This window comes from Musca autumnalis, unplaced genomic scaffold (assembly GCF_047663935.1).
Source record: "Musca autumnalis isolate F117 unplaced genomic scaffold, ASM4766393v1 scaffold_1, whole genome shotgun sequence".
In the NCBI taxonomy this organism is placed as follows: Eukaryota; Metazoa; Arthropoda; class Insecta; order Diptera; family Muscidae; genus Musca; species Musca autumnalis.
In genome coordinates, this window is record NW_027411644.1 from 169,388,724 (window position 1) to 169,394,804 (window position 6,081).

Below are 6,081 nucleotides of genomic sequence, written 5' to 3' on the forward strand. Positions count from 1 at the left end.
TATAATAATAACATGGATAAAAGCTTCAAAATTCTTATCTTAAAACGTGGATCTCTGCTGACAACATTTTGGTTAGATAAAGTGTCTAAAACCACGATCCACCTTTTGGATAAGCTCCCATATTACGGTACCTCCTGATTTCAGTGATTTGAAGTCTTCGTTTTGGAATAGCCTCATATCAATATTTATCATTATTTGCATAACTAGTTTGCTGTAATTTGATATTTATGATTTCCAGTGGTATGATATGGCTCATTCTTATAACATGGCCTAGCCAAAGCAATCGTTGTATCTGATTTTCTGCTTTAGCAAGTACCCAGGCTTCAGAACCATACATTAGCATGGGTAGGGTCAGTACTTTGTAAACTTTATTTTTGTTTTACGAGATGTGGCTTTATTTTTAAACTGCTTACTTTAGCCAAAGTAGCGTCTGATGGCCAATACTATTCTTCTTCTTGTTTAAAAACTGATGTCGTTTGTTGTGATAACGTCGATGCCGAGGCAGACGAAGTCTATAACTACCTCAAAATTCCACAGTTGGTCCGAGATCTATGGACGCATTTCTCGTCCATGCAATCTGCTTGGTCTTGTCTTCGTTTACTGCTAAAGTGGGTCCTTAACATATTCTCTTTTGACCTTTCTAAAGGTATGAGTTACTTATTTTACTGATCGACCCATGATGTCAATATCGTTAGCATAACTAAGCAAGTAACTTGTGGCTATTGGTGTATATTGTACCATTTCTTTTGACGTTTGCATCTCGTACAACATTTTTCAGCAGGATGTTGAAGAGATCACACGAAAGGCTGTCTCCTTGTCTGAAACTTCTTTTGGTACTGAACTAGATTAAGTATACAATGGTACAAAGTTTTGATTTGGGTGACTCCGTAGAATTGAGATATGGAGGTAGTTTTGGTAAATTTGCTTAAGTGTCCGGAAAGTACAAAATAGTCTGGTATGGGTTGTAGTCATAAACTTTGTTGGGATAGAACTTTCCTATTTTAACTGAGGACCGGGTATCAGTAAAGGTCATCTTACAAAGCCCAATGAGCTTTGCGGGGATACCACATTCAGACAAGGGTTGGAACACCTTTAATTATAATGATCTGTGAAGGCTGGTATGGTAAATATCGATCTGCATCTTTAGGGTCTTTTCCAGGATTTGCCTCAGGGTGAATATCTGGTCAATGGTAGATTTGCAATGTCCAAAGCCACATTGAAATGGCCCAATTATCCCGATGACCATAGGCGTTAGTCGTTCGTAATATCCCTGACACTATCTTATACGCAATGAGTAGCAGACTTTCGCCCATATACTTACGGCAGACAGACTTATCTCCTTTTTTGTGGACGGGACACAGGATACTCACGTTCCAATCGTCGGGTACGCATTCTTACTGCCAGATGGTGTTAACAAGATGATGCATCCACCTTAGCAGCTTGTCGCCTCAGGTTTTGAACAGGTTAGCTGATAAAACTTCGGTTCCTGCTGTCCTATTATTCTTCAGCCGATTTATTGCTGGTCTACCTCATCTTGGCCGAGCGGTATACATTCAATACCATCTCTGGGATTGGATATGTGGTATATTCGGCGTCTTCGCTAGATGTTCCAAAGGGTTTTTGGGAATTCGAACTAGACGTGTACGAAAAGTAATAAAAAATACTAAAATTGATCCATTTGGTATTTTTATTTTATTTATTTATTTATTTATTTATTTCAATTTTCATATGCCCAGTCTTTCGACCTTAAGGCTGTACTACTATGAATGTGTACTACTATGAATGGATTCTTGTTCTTTATTTGCGGATCCGATTTTCGGATCCCAGGGTCACTGCGCCGGTGTAGGGATGTGATATGGATTTAGTTTATGAAATACCTACTAAAATATTACGAAAGTTTTGGTACTGGATGTACGAATAAAGCTGGAATTAAGAAATTTGGTTTAAGGGTCACTGTTTGTGTGAAGGGTTGAGAAAAGTAGTCTTTCTGTAGAGTTAGAACGGTACCAAATGCTGCGAAATTTTATATTAGGATTTTTAATTTTGGTATTGGGGTTCTTTGGATATTGTATTATAGATATACGTGCCATAAGTATACGAAAAGTACTACAGTTGAACCTCGATTATCCGGGAATCGATTATCCGGGAACCTCCATTATCCGTGATAGAAAAGAAATGTTGGACTTTTTTCCATTTCTTAAATTTTTCGTTATAAACTTCATTATCCGGGAGTAAAAACACACTTTCCAATTAATTAGATTAAGCAAACAAAGGGTAAACAAACGAAAACTGGAAATTCTTCCGTATTACACAATTTGTGTATTTATGGTATCATAAAAACATGGGACAAAGTAAATTCAGATGAATTTGGTGATGATAATATTATGTACCCTTCTAAAATTTGGTGGATTACAGTAATATAAAACCAGCAGATTTTCATATTATTGTACAATGTTATGCCATTTTTACTTAAAAATATGTTCAAAAACTTCATAAAAGCATTGCTACCATTATCCGGGAAAATCGATTATCCGTAATGCCTCAGGCCCCGACCATCACGGATAATCGAGGTCCGACTCTACTTGTTACCGAACAGCTGGTGAGTAGGGTTAAGGTATGGAGTTGGTTTTGAAAACATGTCCTCTAAGAATACAAAGATGTTACATTTTGTATTGGGTGTTCGAATAGAGTTAGAATTCTGATCTTTGGTATTAGGGTCAGTGTTGGTGTGCAAGTTTGAGATGTGCAGGTGTGTTTAAAGGTACTAAAATTTGTAGAAGTGGAAGTTTAAAACTGTGTGTGTGTAGAGTTGATATATTAACTGGATTGTATTGAAAGAAAACATCATTTTTGCATTACATTTCTGGAGAAAGATATAGTTACTTCTCGGAGACTGTAACAGATATTGTGTTCAATGTTCTTTTGTTGGGTAGGTAGGTTTCTTCGGGTACTAAATTTTAGTGAAATTCCAAATTTAGTGGACTAGAATTTTGAGGAAATAGCTCGGAACAAAGTTCCTTTTTCACAGAATGTTGCCCGATATTGTTCTCTTTCAGCCCATAAATACTTTTGTGCCCATCCCGTTTGAAACTTTTTTACATTTTTGAAATTACATTAAATTATAGATTTTTTACACTGTGACACAAAATGGAACTCAAAGTCTGGGGGTTGGAAAATTTCTTTTGGAGATGAAAGCCCTTGTTGAGTATACTAAGAAGCCAAAAGGAAATTTTCGCCATAGGTCAAGTTTCTGAGATATCGCGCGATGAAGTTTTTGATTTTTCCCTATAATACTTAGGAAAATAGCTCCATATCTCTGTTTGGCGTCGTTGTAGCTTTGTTTTGAGGTGACATGTCTTCAGTCAAATCGATTGGCGAATCATTTTGTAGAACATTTCATTCTTCTAACTCAATGCCTTTTCTCAATGTCCTTTTCGTCCTTTATTTCTTGAACCGTAGTGAAAGTACCACAAGATGAGATTTTTCAGCATCCAAATATTCTACAAAAATGTTGCTCAGAAGATTTTAGGTACGGTTCTTTTTGATAACTAAACGATTTTGTCTCGTTTTCATTGTCCTTTTTGACATTTAATCGGTTTTGGTTCAGAAATAAACTATGTTTTGTTTTTCTGTATATTCGTCATTGCTTATTTATTGGTATGTAGACATAACAATTGGTTATTGCTTATGTAGACATCTGGGGTGCTTCTGAAATATTTACCACAAATAGCTCTTGTAATGATGAACACGTTAATGACAAATTTTCTTGGAGTATAGATCCGGTTATCTCAAATTTTGCACCGGATATTCCGACATTAAAACCGATTTTTGAACCGGGTTATAAGAATTATGAAAACCAAAGGAATGGAATATTTTTTTTTTTTTTTTTTTGAAAAAATTTTAATTTTTTGAAAATCCGGCACCACACGATTTCACGCATTTTAAAATTTTTATCTACACAGAAAAAAATATTTCAAGAATTTTTACATATTTTCGTTCGTGATGTAGTTTTTTCCTAATGTAAAGGTACCTCACATAAGATACATGTGCAGTTTCTTATTTCCATCCGCAAGCCACTATTTTTCAAAAATATGTAAGATTTTCATGAGATACAAAATCACTTTCCTATTTTTCCCGATATTCCACTATTTACTCTCATATTTCCTCTCTTGGTTGGTAAATTCTCTCAACTTTGTTCTCGTTTTCTTTTGAATGGTCTCGTAGTCTCACCATCGCACTGACAATGTATCAACAAACCACAACACAAACCCCACCATCGTCTCACCATCACATTGAGACTATAATATAGTATAATATAGTCACTACCCACTAAACAATTTTTGCCGAAATCGTACCGAATTCGGAAGAAATCTCTGCACAAGTTTCCATTTCTGATGCCGTCTTCGCATGCAAAACATGTCCGTTTTTGTGTGAAGCGGTTCGCAGAATTCGGAACAATTTGTCGAGGGAAATTCGAAAAGAGCATTCGAGTTTCCACAAAAATTAGTTTCGAATTCTGAAGAAATTTCGTAAAAAAATCTGAAGTAAATTTTGATTTTCGTAACAATCTCGGAAAAAACTCTGAAGAAGTATTCGAAAATGTGCAGAAAATGGAATACATTTCGGACATGTGTTTCGAGATTCTGGAAAGTTTCGGAACTTATTCTAAAAAATTTGCTATATTCTATCCGAAAGTCGGAAACTATTCTGACGTTTCATTAGATGTTCCAAATATATTCGCCAAAATCTTTATTCGGATTTGATTCGAATTTCTTGCAATTTAAATAAGAACTTCTTTATTTAAGCTATATACCTATGTTCATAATTACAATGTGGATTTATTATATTATTCAGCGCTGCTGCCCGCAAAAATTGCAAAATTATAGTCGCAGTCCTTCCTGATAAAGTTTTCGAATGCTTTTATTTGATTTTTCTAAAATATAATTAAAAATATTGATTATTCCATTATTGGTTTGTTCCAGTACTGCAAGAATCTACTAATTTTAAAAATTTTTTCCGATAACATAAAGGAAAAAATGTTATCGTAGTAAAATATAGTAGCTTCTTGCAGGTTCTGGAACAGAGCATATGTGTTTGCAAACTTACAATTTTAATTTGCGATTTAAATCACAAAATAACTTGTTCCGCTACGTCTTTGTTAATTAACAGTTGCTTAATAACTAAAAAAACAAACCACAGCATGCAAACAAAACAAAAACTCTACATTGTCTTTGTAGTTCTTAAAATAATCTCTCTGGGAATTTACTAGCGAGAAAGAGAAACATAAAATAAAATTTCCCATCAGAGAATGTGCAGAATATTGGCAGATTTTCGAAAACAAGGACAAGAAAATGTGCAGAGATTCCTTAAAAACAATGGCTGATAATAAGTTCAACTTCTGAAGGAAATTTTGAGAAATCGGAATATTTTCTGATCATACATTGGAAACACTCTTAAAAAAATCTAACATCAGAGCGCTCGGCAACAATTGTTTAGTGGGTATATCAACAAACCACACCACACACATACACACCACAACACATACCCAAACTACCACTGTAGGTCCCAACAATTTTGTTGTTACCCAGCAAACCAGATGTCGGATGTCCGACATATCTGAACAATTTCGGAAGCAAAATCGTTCAGATTTCGTATCGATTTCTGTACGATTTATCGTAGGGGAATCCGTTCAGATTTTGGAAGTAAATTTCCCTTCGAATATGCCAATGTTTTTCTTCCGATTTCGTTACGAGTTAGGATCGATATGTCGGAAACAAATTTCCCTTTGCACAATAACCACCTTTTGTATATATCTAACAAACAATATTTTAGTTTGTTGTCGAAAAACAAAATGGTTGGTTATAAAATTCGCATATAAATTTTTTAAATATTTTAAATATAAAGGCAACATATAATAATTCAAGCTAGTGCTGATAGACTCAACATATTCGTACACAATGTTTACATTGTTCTACTATAACTACAAAATGATAACAACAGTGAAAATCATAAGATATCTTTGAAATTATAATCTTCCAATAAAAAACATAACAAAGAAAATTTATCAATAAAAAAGAGGCA

General features: G+C 34.5%; 1 long non-coding RNA gene across 1 annotated transcript; it reads right to left on the minus strand.

Moving 5' to 3' along the window:
• Positions 1-4,769: 4,769 nt before the first annotated feature.
• LOC141390954 (uncharacterized) lies at positions 4,770-5,166 on the minus strand. The gene is made up of 2 exons (XR_012409529.1): positions 5,107-5,166; positions 4,770-4,933 (listed from the first exon to the last, which is right to left on the minus strand). It is a non-coding gene; the product is annotated as an uncharacterized lncRNA (long non-coding RNA).
• Positions 5,167-6,081: the final 915 nt, after the last annotated feature.